This window comes from Phyllostomus hastatus, unplaced genomic scaffold (genome assembly GCF_019186645.2).
Source record: "Phyllostomus hastatus isolate PE091 unplaced genomic scaffold, TTU_PhHast_1.1 phas_contig_40, whole genome shotgun sequence".
In the NCBI taxonomy this organism is placed as follows: domain Eukaryota; kingdom Metazoa; phylum Chordata; class Mammalia; order Chiroptera; family Phyllostomidae; genus Phyllostomus; species Phyllostomus hastatus.
The window spans coordinates 35,345,577-35,363,526 of record NW_025333872.1 but is presented as its reverse complement, the minus strand read 5'-3'; the positions used below and the strand labels follow the sequence as shown (position 1 = coordinate 35,363,526).

Sequence of the window (17,950 nt, the reverse complement as noted above, 5' to 3'; positions counted from 1 at the left end):
AGGTTTCCTCATGAGCATTTTTAAAATATTTTATTTATTTATTTTTAAAAAAGGAGAAGGGAGGGAGAAAAAAAGGGAGAGAAACATCAATGTGTGGTTGTCTCTTACATGCCTCCCACTGGGATTGTGGCCTGCAACCCACAATCATGTACCCTGTACCATGTACCATGTACCATGTACCATGACTGGGAACTGAACCAGTGACCTTTGATTCACAGGCTGACATGCAATCCACTGAGCCACATGAGCCAGTGATCCTCATGAATATTTTCATATTAAGCATTTTTATAGGAATACTACATAAGCATACTTCTATATCTTGTCTCATTGTATCCTATCAGGTGGCACAATGATCCCATTACTGATGATGTTATTTTTGACCATTTGGTTAAGCTCATGCCTGTCAATTTTCCTTCACTGTAAAGTCACTATTTTACCATTTGTAATTAATAATATACATTTTGTGAAGAGGTATTTGAGTCTATATAGTCATTCTCATCAAACTTTTTTATAACCCCCATTGTTATTTCATGTTTGAATTATTGCTGACATTATTGTCAAATAATAGTTTTCTAATTCTGTTTTTCCTTTTAAATTCATTGGCTGGCATTTTATTATTTTAAAAATATGTTATCCCTATTTATTTATTTATTTAATTATTTATTTATTATTTATATTGGTAAATGTTTTTATTTTGTTCAATTCATTGGGTAGAATAGAGTAAGAAAACATTTACACTTCTACCCTTGATTCCCAGACCCAAGCACATATACTGGCTCTGGGGGACACAGAAACATGAGATAATCTCTGATTTAAATCATACTGCATCCTGAAACACAATCTATTTCTTTCAAGGTTTGTCATCCAACTGGCAATCTAACTGATTTTTCAGTAAGCCCTTACACCTTTCAGTTACTTCAGCAACTTCTGGATAATCAGGTCTGTGGTAAGATAAGTTAGTTTCATAGGTATGAAACCTTTGCTGAGTTTTCTTTGTTGTGAAATGACTTTCCTGATCAGAAACAGTGCTGTGGGGACTTCATGAGAGTGGTTGAAAAGTTCTGTGAGTTTAGGGATGGTGGTACTTACAGAAATACTACAGGCAAGGATGGTAAATCTGTGTCCAGAATATGTGTATTCAGAATATCTTATAAGGATAAACCTCTCTCACTCAACGTGGAAGAAATCCAATGTAACTGACTAAGTAGTTAGCTGGTTACATCGAGGAATAGTGCCGTAACTGGTGCTCTGTTGGTAACAGGCGGGATACTGAGCAGCAGCATTATCCAGGTCAGGCTTGGTAAGGAAAATCCCATGTTGTGAAACCCATGCATAGCCTCCACACCATCTCCAGGGATACTTTCCACCTGCCTCCCCCTCTGGCTACTTTTTTTTCAAATGAATTCTTTAACCAAGATCTGGAAAAAATGTGGCACATCCACAAAGTCTACAGTTTTGTCCACCTAATAATTAAGATTCTCCTCTGTTGTGGATACTTTTGATGAGTATTCACTTTGGACACAAATATATTCATAATCTGTTCTAATTTTTAAAAATCCATCCACATACCTCTTACCCAGACTTTCTTGTCACGAGCCTTGCAATCCGATCTCTTCCGAATTGCCACACATCCACTCAAGTCATTAACAACTGGCCATGGATCACTGTATATCCATACTTATGGATATCTTACACCAGACAAAGTGAACTACCAAATGTTCTGCTTGAACTTATTCCCACTAGAAGATTTTCTTTACCACTGTCCTTTAGGGTCACTCTTGAGTAGGCCTGCAATATTCTAGCTAAGTCTTTTTAGCTTATGTAAGAGCATATTGTAAAGACTCAATTGTTCACCAGTCTCAAATTTTTACTTTCCCTGTCAACTAGTAGTAACACTGCAATAGATCATTGACACAGACTAAAGGAGGGGAGATGATATAAAATAAATCAGTGTCAAAGGAATGCGAGTCTTCTACTATTACAGCTTATACTTTTTGAACATGCCTGAGTCTATTAAATACCATTTCAACTTGATGATACATTGCTACTGGATACACCCAAACTGCAGGTAAGTTGGGCAGAAAATACTCACTTAGTAATGGTAATCTCAGGTCCCATAGTGACCCAAGTCTTTTCCAAGGCCCACTAATAAGCCAGAAACTCTTTCCAAAAATTAGGTTAGTTACCTGCAGGGAAAGGCACTGAATTACTCCAAAGTTTGTGCTGTGATTGTCCTTTTGGTGATGACAGAGATTTCTTTTTTTTTCTTTTAAAGATTTAATTTATTTATTTAGACAGAGGGCAAGAGAGGGAGAAAGAGAGGGAGAGAAATATCAATGAGCAGTTGCCTCTAATACGCCCCCACCAGGGACTTAGCCTACAACCCAGGCATGTGCCCTGGCATGTGCCCCAAATGGGAATCGAACCAGAGACCCTTTGGTTCACAGGCTAGAGCTCAGTCACTGAGCCACACCAGCCAGGGTGACAGAGATTTCAATCAGCTTTCCTGTTTGCGATGGACATTTTGAGTATCCTTGGATCTCCTGGATCAAAAGACCCAAGTATTAGGGCAACTTTTATTGAAGCCTTAACTTTCTGAAAAGTTCTAGCTTCCAGGAGAAACTGGTATTCTTACAGATAACTGTTGATTTATTAAAGTAACACTGTTTAAAGTGGTGTATGTTGTCACCCAAATCAAGAAATGCAAACCAAACATTATGCCTCTTTTTTTCAAGGTAGATTGTGTTAAGTACACCAATTTGATCTTCAATATGAAGGGATGTGTCAAAATATTCCAGACATTTACCAAAACCCATAAAACTAGAAATATTATTAAGTTGGAGGGCCCCTACACTGTTGTGGAATTGATCTCCCACTGTCTAGTTTGATATGTCTTATTAAGGCACCTAAAGTGCTTGCATTTCTACTCATAGGATCCAATCAACATAATGCAGTCAATGGAAAGGACTAATGTGAAATTTTGTGAAATGTCAAAGTAACAAAATCTCTAGGGATTCTGTTACAACAGAGAGAAGGATAATAGATGTATGTCTGAACCAAACCCATGAAGGTGTACTTTTAGCCCTATAAAATTATAAGTAATCTTCTTCTGGTGGTCCCCACAAATAGATACAGGAAAAAAGACATTATTCAGCTCAACAGACATGTACCAAGCAGAAGGGGCCATGCAGATTTTCCTAGTATGAGTGGTATATGTAGAACAGAAGCTGTAATTAAAGCTGCCATCTGATTAAGTTAATAGTAGTATACAGATATTCTCTAAGATTCACTCATCTTCTACCCAGGCTAACTGATTAAACTTATGAGTAAATGTAGATGTGACAGGTATCACCACCCTGCTTCTTTCAAGATGTAATGGTGTTAATTTCTACAATTCCTGCAAAAAATGTCTTCTGCTATGGAACAGAATGCAATGTTCACAAGAAGAGAAAGTTTCAGGAGTTTCCACTTAGTTATTCCTACAAAAATGGCCATCAATCATTTGATCAGAAAGAAAATGTAATGATTCTGCCAGTTTTCTATTCTATTTATTCCAGTTATATATCCAGGAACTGGAAAAACAACTAGAACCACTGCGAACTGAATGTGAGCTAAGACTCTATCACTTGATTTCCCTAAAGCCCTGCTTTGATTCATGGTCTACAGCTGTAGCACTAATTCAGATTTTAGCACCAATTCAGAACTAGTGTCTAGTGTCATCTAAGAGATCTGGGCATTTCTTTCTTTTTTTTTTTCCCAGTGAAGAGTCCCTCTATTAAACAGCTGGAGGTCCCTTTGGAGAAAGACTGGGTTATGTACTGGCAGCAGTGATACATAGTCTATCCTCAAAGAAACTCACTGTCCTCTTCAGTCAAAGGGCTTTAAGTCTAAAAATTTACATGGTTGTGAGTCTCCATTGTAATTGGTCAAGTCACGTTCTTGGCTGCCGAATATAAAGGGTTTTTTTTTTTTTTTCATGCAATGCTCTAGTTGACTAACCAGTATTTCCACCTCTAGGGACACCAGGATCAATTTATCCACTGTTAGAGATCCCTGAAACTCAAGAAATTCTTATTACTAACATGTCATTTTTGCCCTTTATGATAAATATATTGATTTTTGGAAATTAATTGTTATCATTGGGCATCCCATACTCTTGATCCCCATAGTGGTTTGTTGGTAAATACCTAACAATTAGATTGCCAGAAGGATGGGTAAGGAACAAAAAAGAAGAAAAAGGAGGGGAAGGGAAAGGAAGGGAAGTGAAGAGGAAGGAAGGGGAGGAAAGGGAAGGGAAGGGAAATGAAAGGGAAAGAAAAGATGTTCTTGTTTGTGGCATTTACTGATTTTTGTGGTATAAATACTAGCACTATGGCTGACTTCAGATATCTGATATGAAATCACTGAACACAAAGACAAGAAGAGATACAATATATAATATTTCCACCACATATATACAATAGACATAAATAACTTCAAGGGATTTTCCAATTTTCATAAAAATTACTAAAAAATAAGGAAACAACCAAGAATAAACAAATACATCAATAAGTACAACATGAATCAAAATTTTGATAGTCACTTATAATGTTAATTCCATGAGGGTGTCTACATTTTATATATTTATTACATAAGATTGGTTAACCAACCTGAGCATTCATGTGGATACTTCTGAATATTAAGAGAAACTGTCAGAATGAAGATTTTACCTTAGTAATTTTGCTAAATAAACAAATATAAATTTTTTATGCAATACTTCTTAAAACTGAAGTAAAACCAGGTCCAAGTTTGACTTTTGAAGCTCCAAAATCAGAATGCTTTGAATGATTTTTAAACTTTAATAGCAGACCTTACCTTCTCATTGTTCCGATATTTTGGAAAGAATGTATGTAAAAGATAGAACAAAACTGCTATATACTGGAATATTGCCAGCCTAATGGGATCTTCTCTTATTGTCTGCTCTTACTATCCTCCTTTGAAATCTTGTCCATTATTTAAAACAGTATTGCAAATGTATCCTTGTGATTCTAAATGTTATAGTTTTTAAACATAGATTATATATTAGATCGCTACAATGTTGTTGCATAATAAATTGTTCATTTCCCTCCTCACTAAAACAAGTAAATTAAACAAATAATAATTTTCACTTGGGATCTTGGTGTAAAATACTTTTTAAAATTTTCTCAAGTTACTACACATCTTTTTCTTTCATTTTTTTTTGTTCTGACACATCCTACTACTTAGCTATTAATGGTTTTACCTTGTTGTGAAATTAAGCAGTTTTTGTTTGTCTCTTGAACTAAACCATTTTGGTATAGTACCATAAAGTTTAACAGGTTATGAAATAGGGAGGCAGCCAGTCAATGTGAACACTTCAGTGAAGTAGTCCAACAACCTAAATTATGTGGTAAATATGTGAGACTAAAAAATTTAACATGCTAGCAACGGGCTTAGACAGGGTTATTTAGGCAGTGAATTTTTATATTCCTAGATTATTTTCAGCATCGTGCAATTCAATTTACAATGACCCACTATTTTAGGACTTTGTCTATTTGCCCACATGAATTCTGGCTGTCCTTAATTTGTTGAGCTCATATTAGATTACTGTCTTATTGTTTCTGACATACAATTCAATTATAAATCTTCTGTGTTAGGTAATATCTCCCAATTTTACATCTAGAATTATAAGTTTCTGGCCTCTGACACCATTCATTAATTTTCCAAACCAAGATATTGATTGACTCTTTTGCTTAGATTTTCTCAGCTTCTAATCTGATCTAAACAGCCCTTTCCAGAGGAGCTTTTAAATGAAACAAATTATCCTTTTGTCTTGTATTATTGTGTTATGCATGTTTTATGTGCCTTTAAAATACTTAATATTTTTCTTTTTTAAAGTCATATGTAGAAGGGAGTAGATCATTGCAGCAGTGGCACTTTGAATATTCCCAATCCTTTCTTAAAAAGAGACAGGACAACTAGCACAGAAAAAAATAACATCTACCATAAAAGTTACTGAGGGGATATTTTTGTGAGCCTCAGCATGTGAGCAACCAAGGCCAATCCAAAAGCAATGTGAAAAGCTGTGGAGGAAGACAAGTTGTGTGAGAACAGCAGAAGAAAGACAGAGAGGGCTTCTGGCAGATTAAGATCTAGAAAACAAAAATTTCTAAGGGCTCCTCACTTCTTTCAGTGAAAGAGTCAACTGACAAATTAGGGAAAATCTCCAAAGTCTCCAATTTTCAGGCAAGTGCAAAGGGGACTGTGTGATGATCAGAACATGCTGGACGCCCTGGGCCCACAGGAGATATTGCTGGGAGCAGAATTTACATAAATAATAAAGTTCCATATACAAGTGGGAGAGGAATTTTGACAAACATATATCTCGAGAAGTTTTGAAGAAAGGGACTAATGTCAGGGAGATGGTAGAAGAGGAGGTTCTGATCCTTGCCCCTCCCAAAATAACAACAACATAACAACAACATATGGACCAAAATACCTTTATGACAACTTCAAAATCAAGTTAAAAAGTTTCAGTATCCCAGAAAAACATGGGACTAAGCAACCACATTGAAACAAGTAACAAAAGCACTTTACCTTTACCTGTGTCTTCCTCTCTTCTAAGTTGACAGAGTTAAACATCAAGAAATATCCTTGCTGCCAATAATTTCTCCTGCAGGGAAAAGAAAGAGTAAAAGGTACATTCAACATACCCAGCCTTTTGGAATGCTGCCTGAGAAATCTTCTCCTGCCTGTCTTCACCCAGAGTACTGAGGAATTTGGCATAGCTAGAATGCTTTGGAGCAGCTAAGAACAAAGGAGAGGCATGGGTGGCTCTTGGCAGTGGGTGCAGCACAAAAAACCCAGCTCATCCCTCAGCAGATGGCATGGAACTCAGCAGATACTACAGATCTCAGCAGCCTGTCTGGATCTCAGCAGATGATGCAATTTCCAGCAGAAGGCACAAATCTCAGAAAACAGTGCAGTTCTTAGCAGATGGATTGCATCTGCAGGAGTGAAATGAGGCACACAACCAAGACACTTCTTCAGGATGAAGAGAAGTGGAACTTGTGCTAAATGTCCTGGTACCTTAGTGCACTGTCCTTGGGTGAAGAGAAGGGTGGCTCTCAGTACCCAGCATAGTTCAGCAGAATTGGAAGACATACAGTCCTGCAACTTCTCTCCCAGGAAGGAGGGAGAGAGTGGAATGTGCATACCCCATAAAACGGCTTGAGAGACATTTAGAATCTCTAGCCAGACTGATTGGTTAAAATCTTTCCTTGCTAAAGTCAGTTCTTAAAACTGAAAGAGGTGGCTGCTTCTTCAAATATGCACACACAAACACAAAGCTACAACAAAACACAAAGAATCAAGGAAATATAACACTAACAAATGAAAAATAATTTCTAGTGACCAATAGAAAAGAAACAGAAATCTATGAAGTTCATAGAAAGAATTTAAAATATTTATCCTAATGAACTCAGTGAGCTGCAGAAAAACACAGACAACTAAACCAAAATGGGAAGAAGAATACATGAAGAAAATGAGAATATAAAAAAGACCCAAATCATACAAAAGAACCAAACAGAAATTATGAAAGTGAAATATACCATAACTGAACTGAAAAATCCAATATAGAGCTTCAGCTTACCAGAGTTGATACAGCAAAAGAATCAATTAATTTGAAGAGAGGTTATTTGAAATTATCCAGTCAGAGGAACAAGAAATAAAACAATGAAGAGGTGAAAAAAAAAGCCTAAATGAATTAGGGGAAACCACTAGGTGAACAAATATGATGTGTACATCATCAAAGCCCCCAAAAGGGAAGAGAGAAATGAAAGGGAAGAAAACTTATTGAAAGAAACAATGGCAAAACCCTCCAAATCTAGAGCAGAAATGAATATATATATGAATATCCAGATTCACAAAGCCCAGGAAATTCCAAACATGAGAAATACAAAGCAGTCTACATAAAAACACATAATAAAATTGCTGAGAGGCAAAGGCAAAAAGAAAATTTTGATAATGTAAAAAGACTTATCATGTACAGTGATACCCCCATAAAACCATTAGCAGATTTCTTAGCAAAAACCTTGCAGTTCAGAAGAGAATGGAATGATAAACAAGATCTGTCAGGAAAAATCCCAGCCATTATTAATATAATAAGAACAGTTTGTGCAACACTGATGTAACTTGGCAGCCAAGGATAGTAGACCAGAATGTGCATGTGTGAACAATGACAGCTTCACTATACTAGTAAGTGATGGTGGGAGACACCATTGAGCAAGTGTACTGTGTAGCCTTCTTATTCAAAATGACTAAACAAGTAGAGGAACAAATCTACATCAAAATTTACCTTAAGCTTAAACATTCCTCCACAGAAACTATTTGGATCATTCAGAAGGCTTTCAGGATGATGTGATGAGTGCAGTGCAAATAAAAGTATAGCACAGAGTCATAGCAAGATCAAGATCATGTTAACTGTATTTTTGATTGGGAAGGTGTTGTCCATCATGAGTACACCCCTCCAGGCCAAACAATGAATAAGGAGCACTACCTCAATAATCTAAGGCAATTGAGAGATGCAATATGATGAAAATGGCTGCAACTATGGGCACTGGTGATTGGCAGCTTCATTACAACAATACGTCCATTCATGCCTCATGTCTTGTGCAGAGTTTTTTGTTGCGCGTGGGTCACCGGCCAGCAGTAACCACGGAACGCTGTGGATGGCTCGACGATAAACACGAGAGAAAAAACGACACATGCACAGAGACAAACTAGTTTCTGTGGGGAAGTAGGGACGAAATGGCCACCCCCCCTAGTGGGGAGCACGCTGATTTACCGTCCATACCTGTTTTTATTGGGCTCATTTTGCATAATAATTCAGGTAAAGTACAGTACTCATTAGGGGGAAGTAAGGAACTATAGAAAACAAAGAACTCTGCCGGTCTATTGAGTTGGGGGTCAAAGAGCTGTAAGACTGAGGAACAAAATAACTTCCTCCTAAGACCCTTCTCATTCAACTGAGAGCATTCTAAACAAAGGAGGTTTCACAGTAATTTACATATTCTTTCTTAGGCCTGATCACCCTGGGGAATCCACACTTCTCAGTACGGAGCTGCACCACCCTGTCATTGTTTCAGGCTTAGGTGGAGCAAGGGAACTAAGGCAACCAAGAGATAAGGAGATTTTCTCCCAGACGCTGAGAACTCAGGCTATGTCAAAGCCGAGGAGCAAGGGTCCATCACCCCCTTTTGCTGCAGCCCCCCAAGTCCTTCTTTTGGGGGGGGCCTCCCAAAGTGATCGTGCCTGGCTTAGGTCGTTCCCCCCGTGGGGAATCTTACCCGTCTTTGGCTAACCGACCAAGCTTTTTGGGGTTCAGTTATGAATAAAGCAGCAGAAGCAGCATTCCTGCCAGGGAGATAAGCTTTTGTCTCCTTGCTGGCTCACGGTTCCAAGGGCGTTCCCTTAGCTTTAGCCTAGGTGGGGGTTTCAGCCTCTGATACCAGTCAGGGCGGTTCCCAACAGTTTTTTTGCAAAACATCAAATCACCAAGGTGACTCAGCCCTCCTACAGCCCAGATATGGCACCCTTCAACTTCTGGCTTTCCCCAAAACTATAATCACCTTTGAAAGGGAAGAGATTTCAGAGCATCAATGAGATTCAGGAGAATACAATGGGGCAGCTAATGGTGATTCCAAAAAAGGATTTTGCAGTGTTTAAACAGTAGAAGAGACACTGGGAGAACTGTGTGAGGTCCCAAGGCACTTCTTTTGAGGGGGACTAAGACATCATTGTCCTGCATACAATGTTTCTTATATCTTGTATCTTCTTCAGTAAATGTCTCTATTTCTCATAGTGCATGACTGGATACTTTCTGGACATAACTTCATATGTATTATAAAAAAACAAAAAGAGAAAGAAATCAAACAAAATCACTACAAAACTAACAAAACACAAAGAAAGACAGTAAAAAAACAAGAACATAAAAGATGAAATAAATTAACAAAGTGGCAATAGTATACTTTCCTCATTAATAATACATTTAAACATAAATTATAAATTAATTAAAACCCCAAGTCAAATTATTTCAAGTGTTTGCATAGATTAAAAACAAAAGACCCAACTACATGCTGTTTGCAGGTGATTTGCTTTAGATTAAGAACACACAGAGAATAAAAACAAAGGGAAGGAAAATGTATCTCATACAAATGGTAAACAAAAGATAGCTATACTTATATGAGACAAAAAAAGACTAAATAAAAATATAAGAGACAAAAAAAGTACATTGTATATAATGATAAAAGAGTCAACTCATTAGGAATACCCAAAATGATAAATCAAATGCTAATAGAACTGAAGGGAGAAACAAAGAGCAATGCACTTTCAACGATGAATAGAACATCCACAGAGAAAAATAATACAAAAATATCAGACTATAGACCTAATAGATCTAATAGTCACATACACAACTTTTCGTGCAAATAGCAGCAAAATACAGATTCTTCTCAAGTACACAGGGAATGTTCCCTAGGAGAGACCACATGGTATACTACAAAACAAATTATAATAAATTTAAGAAGATTAAAATCATATCAAGTGTCTTTTCCAACCACAATGGTGTGAAATTAGAAATTAATAACAGAAGGAAAATTATAAAAGAAAAAAATATTTAATACTAAAAGGGAAGTGATAAATGCTTACATCAAAGAAGCAAAAAGTGCCAGCCAAGATGGAGGCAAAGGTAGATACACTGTGCCTCCTCGCACAACCAAAAGGACAACAACAAATTTAAAAACAAAAAATAACCAAAACTGCCAGAAAATTGAACTGTAGGGAAGTCTGACAACCAAAGAGTTAAATAAGAAACATTCATCCAGACTGGTAGGAGGGACAGAGATGGGCCGTCACGGCAGAGGATGCATGGCAAGGTGGCCACTGGAGGACTGGTGTAGTAGCTGAAGAACAAAGTGGCAGCTAGCAGTGTGGACAGTCCCACATTAGTGTGCAGATAAACCGGGAGGAACAACTGGGGAGAGAGACACACCGTACAACCCAGGGTTCCCGTGTGGGGAAATAAAGCCTCAAAATCTCTTACTGAAAAAACCTGTGGGGTTGCGGCAGTGGAAGAAACTCAGCCTCTAGGAAAGTTTGCTGGAGTAATCCACAGGGTCCTAGAATGTACACAAACCCACCAACCTGGGAATCAGTACCAATAGGGCACAATTTGCTTGTGGGTAGCAGTAGAAGTGACTGAAAGCCAGTGGAGAGCTGAACAAGTGGCACTGTTCCCTATTAGACCGCTCTCCCATATACAGTGCCACAATGCAGTGATGTGGGTTGCCCCACCCTGGTGAATACCTAAGGCTCTGCCCCTTACTATGTAACAGGTGCACCGAGACAAAAAAAAAATGGCCCAAATGAAAGAACAGATCAAATCTCCAGAAAAAATACAACAAAGTGATGAAGAGATAGACAACCTATCAGATGCAGAGTTCAAAACACTGGTAATCAGGATGCTCATAGAAATGGTTGAGTATGGTCACAAAATAGAAAAGTGAAATAAAGGAAAATGTACAGGGAGCCAACAGTGAAGGGGAGAAAATGGGGACTCAAATCAACAGTTTGGAGCAGAAGGAAGAAATAAACATTTTATAGGAACAGAATGAAAAAATAAGAACTCAAAAAAATTATGAGAGGCTTAAGAACCTCCAGGACAACCTTAAAGCTACAACATCCAAATCATAGGGATAGCCCTGGCTGGCATAGCTCAGTGGATTGAGCACAGGCTGGGAACCAAAGTGTCCCAGGTTCGATTCCTAGCCAGGGTACATTCCTGGGTTGCAGGCCATAACCCCCAGCAACCGCACACTGATGTTTCTCTCTCTCTCTCTCTCTCTCTCTCTCTCTCTCTCTCTCTCTCTCTCTCTCTCTCTCCCCCCTAAAAATAAATAAATAAAATCTTTAAAAAAAACAAAAAACAAATCATAGGGATGCCAGAGTGGGAGAGGAAGACCCAGAAATTGATAACTTATTTGAAAAAATAATGAAGGAGAACTTTCCCAATCTGGCAAAGGAAATAGACTTCTAGAATGTCCAGGAAGCTCAGGGAGTCCTAAAGAAGTTGGACCCAAGGAAGCACACACCAACACACATTATAACTAAATTACCCAAGATTTAAGATAAGGAGATAATCTTAAAAGCAGCAAGAGGAAAGAAGACAGTTACCTACAAAGGAGTTCCCAAATGACTATCAGCTGATTTCTCAAAAGAAATCTTACAGGCAAGAAGGGGCTGAAAAGAAGTATTCAAAATCAGGAAAGGTAAGAACATACATCCAAGATTATTCTATCCAGCAAAGCTGAAATGAAAGAGCAGATAAAGTGCTTCCCAGATAAGGTCAAGTTAAAGGAGTTCATCATCACTAAGCCCTTATTATATAAAATGTTAAAGGGAGAAATTTTCTCCTCTTTTCTCTTATCTGAGAAAAAGAAAAAAATATGAACAGTAAAATGACAACAAACTCACAACTATCAACACCCGAACCTAAAAAACATAAACAAAAACAAACTAAGCAAACAACTAGAACAGGAAGAGACTCACAGAAATGGAGATCACGTGGAGGGTTATCAGCGGGGAAGAAGAAGGGGAAATGGGGGAAAAGTTAGAGGGAATAAGTAGCATACACGGTAGATAGAAAATAAACAGGGGGAGATTAAGAAAAATATAGGAAATGTAGAAGGCAAAGACCTTATATGTAAGACCCATGGACATGAACTAAGGTGGGCGAATGAGGGTGGGAGGGGTGTGCAGGGTAGAGGGGAATAAAGGGGTAAAAATGGGACAACAGTAATAGCATAATCAATAAAATATATTTTAAAATAAAAAGAAAAGAAAAAAACACTCTGGGCAATACTGAAAATTACTGAGAAGAAAATTACAACCACCTATGGGAGGGGGGAACAAAAATAACCAAAAAAAAAGAGATCTCACATAAATGACTTAATATTATGCTTTAAGAAACTAAAAAAGGAAAAGCAAATTAAGTCTAAAGTTAGAAGAAGGAAGAAAATAATACAAATTAGAGTAGAAATAAACAAAATATAGAAAACAACCCTGGTTGGTGTGCCCCAGTGGATTGAGTGCCAACTTGCGAACCAAAGGTGGCCAGTTTGATTGCCAGCCTAGAGCACATGTCTGTGCTGCAGGCCAGGTCCCCAGTAGGGGGCACGTGAGAGACAACCACACATTGATGTTTCTCTCCCGCTCTTTCTCCTTCCTTTCCCCTCTCTAAAAATAAATAAATAAAATCTTTAAAAAAAGAAAACTAAACAATAGAAAAATAAACAAAACTGAGTTTTTTGAATAATAAACAAACTAGACAAACTTTTAGCCATACTAAGATAAAAAGAAAGAAAACTCAAAATCAGAAATGAAAAGGGCAACATTATTAGCAATTCCACAGAAAATTAAAAAAGATTGTGGTAGACTACTATATAAATAATTATATTCCCACAAGTTGGATAACCTAGAATAAATGTAGAAATTCCTGGAAATGTACATTTTACCAAGATTGAATTATGAAGAACTAGAAAATCTGAACAGACCAATAACAAGTAGGGAGATTGAATCACTAATCAAAAACCTCCTAATCAAGGAAAGTGCAGGACCTGATGGCTTCAGCAGTGATGTCTACAAAACATCTAAAAAAGAATTAACACCAATGTTTCCCAAACTCTCCAAAATTGAAGAGAAGAAAATATTTTCAAATTCATTCAATAAGCATTACCACATAATGCCAAATGTCAAATCCAGACAAGGACATCAAAAAAAAGAAAGTTCAGACCCAATATCCCTCATGAAAATAGATGAAAAATCCTCAACAAAATATTAGCAAATTGAATTCAATAGCATATTTAAAAGATTATAAACCATAATCAAGTGGAATTTGTCCTTGGGATTCAAAAATAGTTCAACATACACAAATTAATAAAGGTGATACACTATATTAACAGAATGAATGAGAAAATCAAATGATCTCAATAGACACAGAAAAACCATTTGGCAAAATTCAAACATCTCCTCAAAATAAAAACTCAATGAATAGATATAGAAATAATGTACATCAACATAATAATCCCACATCCAATGTTGTACTCAGTAGTAAAAAACTAAAACAATGTCTTCTAAACCTGAAGGAACAATTTTCATTACCCACGAAAGTTGCTTTAAGCTCCCTTGCAATCCTTTATTATCCAAGTGTGGTGATGGTTTCAAGAGTATATAAATTTACATCAAAACTTATTAAACTGTACACTTTAAGTATATGTTGTATATTGTATAACAATTATACCTCAATAAAGCTGTTATTTAGGATTTAAAAAAAGAAGGAACAAGATAGGAATGCCCACTCTCACCACTTCTGTTCAACATAGTACTAGACATTTTATCCAGAGCAATGAGACAAGAAAAATAATAATAATAAATATCTAAATCAGAAAGTAAGAAGTAAAATTTTTTCTGTTATAAGTTTACATGATCTCATACATAGCAAACACTAAAGATTCCACCAAGAAATGTTCATATGTTCCTTTTGTGACAGCATGGATGAACTGGGAGCTTATTATATTAAAGCAAAATAAGCAGTTAGTGAAAGACATATACCATGAAAAATTAGCAGGCATAGAAGTTAACAAATTCTTATTTCTCAGTAAGAAACATAAGCAACCCAATAAAAATAATTCATGGAAGAGGAAATATAGACAACTGGCAAATATATGAAAAGCTACTCAACCTCGTTAGTAATGAGTAAAATACTACGGGAATAGAAATTACAGGAAATATAACTTCACACCCATTGCATCAGCAAAATTTAAGTGCCACAATGGCATTGTAAATGAGGTAATAAAGCAATGAAAATTTCTCTACATTGTTGAGAGCTTGTAAATTCATACACTCATTTTGGAAAATAATTTAATGTTATCCAGTAAAGTTGACTATAATCTTTCATTACTAACTATACACCCTAGAGAACATTTTGTGCATGTGTTCTTGGAAAATATACAATAATACAATAATGTTCATAGAGCATTGATTATAATAAAAAATCCAAAAACATCTAAATTAGCCTAACAGAAGAAAAAAATTAACTACTGTACATTTAGACAATGGCTTACTATGCATCAGTTTGAAAAAATGAACTAAACCTACCCGTTTTGACACAGTAAGACTAAACAAGTATGAAGCTTGAGGGCATTATGCTAAGTGAGGTAAATCAGAGAAAGACAAATACTGTGTGATTTTTCTCATATGTGGAATCTAAAAAAACACTCTCATGAATACAGAGACTAGATTAGCAGTTGCTAGAGGAAAGGTATGGGAAGTTGAGAAAGTGTATGAAGGTGGTCAAAAGTATAAACTTGCAGTTCTAAGATCAATTCCAAGAATGCAATACACAGCATGGTGACTATAGTTAATAGTACTTCATTATATTGTATATATGAATGTTGCTAAGAAAGTAGATCTTTAAAGTTCTCAGCAGAAGAAAAAGTGTGTAATGACAAAAGGAGATTAATGTTAACTAAACTTGCTGTGGTAATCACTTCCTAGTACTGTATGTAAACGTAAACCAAAATCATTATGCCATATAACTTATACAATGTTACGTGTCAATTATATCTCAGTAAACTGAAAAAGAGTAAAAAGCATTATATTAAGAGAAACACATTTTATGTGCATAGTGTATATAAAGGTGTAATAAATGTAGTTTTAAAACATATAAAACAATATTATACATTAATGAGAAAGTACATATATAAAAAATAAGAAGTGCATGGCAATTATGCAACCACATCTGATAATAGTTGATATTATTGAGTGAAAAGAATAGATTTGGGAAAGGAACATAAGAATTTTATTTCATTTGTATAATAATTTTAAATTAATGCTCACTATATTAATTTTGATAATTTTTAAAAGATTTTAGTTATTTATTTCTAGAGAGGGAAGAGAGGGAAAAAGAGAGAGAGAGAGAAGCATTAATGTGTGGTTGCTGTGGGCCGTGGCCTGCAACACAGGCATGTGCCCTGACTGGGAATCGAACCCTCGATGCTTTGGTTCACAGACTGCACTCAACCCACTGAGCTACGCCAGCCAGGAATTTTGAGAATTTTTTAAATAAAAAATACTTAAGATGAAAAAACGGAAACGGATAAGACCTTTAAAGTATACATCTTTAAAAAACGATTACAGATAATGAGCCCAGAAATATGTAGCAAAGAAATCCCCCAGATAAGCTTATAGTTGTTTTGGTTTTTTTCCCAAGGTTTTATTTTCTTTATTTGGTGCTAACAACAAACACTGCAGTTTAGTACTTAAACTTGCAGTTAATAGTGACCCTTCTATCCAGGGAGAGTCACTAGAGACAGCGATGAAATCTGCAAAGAAAACTAGAAGAGACTGGGACAGAGGCACTGTGAGGTTGGCTATGGTAAGGTGGTGTGTGCACTCCTACATTTCAGCTACGGCAGGCAAGCCACAATTACTGATTCCTTTCCTTGCGGACATGAACCAACAGTGTTTCTTCTGATCTTGTCAAGAGCTGCACTCTATCCATTTAAATACAAAACCAAAACAAAACAAAATATATCCAGCCCTTATAATAAAATCACATTTTCTGAAATTATACCTGATATATTCAGAACCACTAATGGCTTTTTCTTTGTCTTTTTTCCTTGAACATGTAGGTGTTTTAGTTTCTTCTTTTATGCCAGTTAAGGGGTGTTTGAAAACTATTTCATTATCTTCATTGTCATTCATTTCAGCCACTTCAGATTTTCATTTCTCCAAAAATGTTGGTGTACAAACGTGTGGGGTCCTGGCTGCTCAGTCTTCTCAGGAGTGTTACATGTGACTGAAACCTGTTTCCCTTCTTCGGTAAAACTTGGCTATTTGTGGGTTTCTGAAGATCAAGGTTTGAAGCACAGCTTTTTCCCTTTTTATGTAAAATCAATGAAGGTAAGTTATAACCAATTCCTTTCTTAGCTAATCTCTTCTTGAGTAATTTTTCTTTCTTTTTAAATCGCTCCTCCATCCACAGCTTTTGAAGTGTCTGATTCTGATTATACCTTTACGCTGCTGGATATGATGGCTTCTTAAATGCAATATGCCACTCTCTGAAAAGTTCCTCATGTACTTTCTCGGGTGGTATAAAATGACACTTTAAGAGTCTTTCACCAAAAAGGTAGGTGTTCATTGTTTCAGCAACTATCTTGGCAACATCTTTAGATTCAGACTCCACAAAGGCATAGCCTTTGCTATTTTCATTTTTGTTTTTTCACTTCTGGACAGTCTGAATCTTGTAACAGTGCCAAACTGGGAGAAATATTCTCGGATCTGGGTTTCATAAAGTGCTGGAGGTAGGTGGCCCACATAAATTACTCCAGGAGTAAGTTTTTCTTTTTCTTGCTTCTGTTGCTTGTGCGCCTGCGAACCTGAGCCATCTCCTTGTGAAACTTGGCCTCCCTCTGCGAGTTCAGGGACAGGAGCTGCTAGGCTGGGCCTGCAAAAACTGCCATGCTGAAAGCATCCAAGCTCTGTTGTCTTTTTTTTTTAATGAAATGCATTGTAGGAGACAGTAGTAGAAAAGTAGTTGCTGAGGGCTGGGATAAAAGGTGGGTTAGGAGAGGCTGATAAAAAGATAGAAATTTTCAGCTATAAGATGAATAATTCTGAGGAACTAATATAAAACATGGTGACTATAGTTGGTAGCACTGTATTGTTATCATCGAGTTTTTCTAACAGAGTAGAACTTAAATGTTCTCACACAAAAAAAGGTAAATGTATGAGGTGGTGGATGTGCTAATTAACTAGATGGGAATGTCAAATTATTATATATCTTACAATTTTATGTTTTTATTTTTTAAATTTATTGTTGTTCAGTACAGTTGTC

The 17,950-nt window shown here is 36.5% G+C and overlaps 1 pseudogene; it reads right to left on the bottom strand.

Moving 5' to 3' along the window:
- Positions 1-1,200: 1,200 nt before the first annotated feature.
- On the bottom strand, positions 1,201-17,576 carry LOC123821808 (annotated as a pseudogene).
- Between the last annotated feature and the right edge of the window lie 374 nt (positions 17,577-17,950).